This window comes from Dinoponera quadriceps, unplaced genomic scaffold (genome assembly GCF_001313825.1).
Source record: "Dinoponera quadriceps isolate SergipeBrazil2010 unplaced genomic scaffold, ASM131382v1 scaffold2414, whole genome shotgun sequence".
NCBI classification, from domain to species: Eukaryota; Metazoa; Arthropoda; class Insecta; order Hymenoptera; family Formicidae; genus Dinoponera; species Dinoponera quadriceps.
The window spans coordinates 150,902-153,406 of record NW_014556444.1 but is presented as its reverse complement, the minus strand read 5'-3'; positions in this window follow the sequence as shown (position 1 = coordinate 153,406).

Below are 2,505 nucleotides of genomic sequence, written 5' to 3'. Positions count from 1 at the left end.
CCCCCCCCCCCCTTCCCCTCTCTCTCTCTTCTCTATCTATTTATCTATTTATCTATCTCTCGCTCTCTTATGTCATAAACATGCCCGCTGCAGCGGCAATAAATTCACCTGCGCATTCCACCGACGCGATAGCGCATCCGGAAGCGTCCTGAAATTCCGCGTCCGGCCATGCGCGCGTGCGAATCTTGTCGTAAACACGCGATTATCTTGGATTTATATATTTCGACGCGCGCTACGTCCCTCGGCCAGGAGACGTCACGCACGAAAACGTGTACACCGGGAATCTCGGTAGCGCGCGCGTCGCAACCCGGGTGAGGGGGGAGGGAGGATCTTAGTCATCTCCTGGCAACGGATTCTCAGCCGCGAATAGTGCACTCCCGTGTACAACCGCTTTGGCATAGTGCACACTCGAGAGAGGCGTACGTGTCACGTGTCGTGTTACGTTATAGGATTGCGCCGACGCGGCAACCGCATCAAGACTCCCCTTTTATGAATGCCTATTTTACCGTGTTTCGACGCGGCATAATTTCCGTCCCGCTCGGAGGGCGAATACGGCGACAAACTGCTACACTATTAATTTGTAATCGGATGTGTGTGTGCACGACGGCAAAAAGAGATTAAAATCATCGCCGAGACCCAGTAAATTGGTGCCGCGCAATATTTCGCGTATCGAACGTTGTGAAATTTAGATAATTGGCCTGTCGAATCATTTTCCGAGGAATCTTTTGAAATTTCAGCTTTAATATCGGTGAAAATGTTATCTATACGACTGCAAATTTAGAGAGCGACCGACCATTCGGAAGCAGAGAGATACTCGCAACTAAAGTTGACATTTTTTACACGCATTTCTTGAGATTAATGTTCAATTTTTAACTTCTACTTTTAATTTCTCCTAAATTTAGAATTGTAATAAAAACTACTATAATATTAAGGACTGATATAGACATTGTAAAATTTCAGAATTATTGACCATTTTGTTTGAAAAATGTAGCGTTGGAAATTTACAATTTATAGTATTTATAGTAATACTTGCGATGTATATACATATGTACTTATTTAAATATTTATATACTACTTTCTATCACATGTGCATCTCTATTAGTTCAATTGACGTGTAAATAAAACGTTAATAAAAAGAGAAAACGTCTTTTAGGCCTACATGTGTGGGAGTATAATCACACAAAAAAAGAATAAACTCCTACACTGAGAAAACGAAGTTTGAATTTTGCGAAATAAATGTTTCTTGTGACATTTTCTTCGATATTTATTGGTTAAAAAAATTTGACTGTGGTGACGGAATATATATTTTTGTGAAATATACTTAAATTTTCTTATTAATTGGTTTATTTGTTAAGAATAAAGTTCTATTTCGTCGTACTTAAGTAAACGTTTATTTCTGTGAAATAAATCTTATATTTCACAAGTAAATTTTTAAGTCTTTTTCTTCAGTGTACAACTAAAAACTAGCTTCCACGGGTAAAAATTAGCTGTCCATATAATAAAACTGAAATTTAGTTTCAATTTAGCTAATTCATCTTGTCCTTGTATCTAGTTTTAGCTCCCAGCTAAAAACTAGGTCTGGTAACTAAATCTCCGTCATATTATATGAACGGCTAATTCCTTCCTTCCGTGACATTTTATGGCTAATTCGATTTTTATTTCCACTTGTCTCTTATATTTTAATATTTTTATCATACCTTATTATTTGTTCACAATCAAAGAACTACCGATATAAATCAAAGAGGTAACTAAGGAGTAAACCAGAAGCATGTCGACCAAGGTGTTTTTCAAGCCGTATAGCGTATAGTAAACGCGATGTGTTCCTCGAACGCGACGTATCCTGGCGATATCAAACCGGCACGACGTCATAACTGTATAACTGCTGGGTTATAACCCCGGCGACATCTTTCTCTCTCTCTCTCTCCACTCCTCTCCCTCTCTTTATCACTCGACTGCTACTTGTTACTTACGTAAATATTCGCATAACGCGTACATGTTCTGGGGACTACGGTTCATTACGTTTACGACGTGACACGCGTATTAAACGCGAGCGCATTAAACGCGGTGTACATTCATATTAATTTAGCGCGGCTGAAGTATCAAATGCGCGACATTTATACCCGGCATACGCGAGAATAGAGGGCCTCCGTAAAGCATACGTAGCTAACTTTTACCCGCGCGGTCGACTTTCCGCAACTCCTTCGTAATATAAAATCCTTTTTCCGCGGGGGGAAGAGCGAGACGAGCGAGAGAATTTTGGAATTCTCGGTGGCAAACCCGAAGGTGGTTGGGCCGAAGTCGCGATCGATGAATGGTGTTAATATGTATGGACCTCCGTCTTCGACGGGGCGGAGGGCTCTCGGAGTTGGGTGGTGCGCTCGGATTAAAGTTTTTCCTTGTAAATAAACCACCGAGGGATAATAATAAATAAGGCGCGGGAGACGCGGATTAGTCGACGACGAGGATGAATCGCGCGCGTATTGAATATCCGTGACAAGAGAGGAC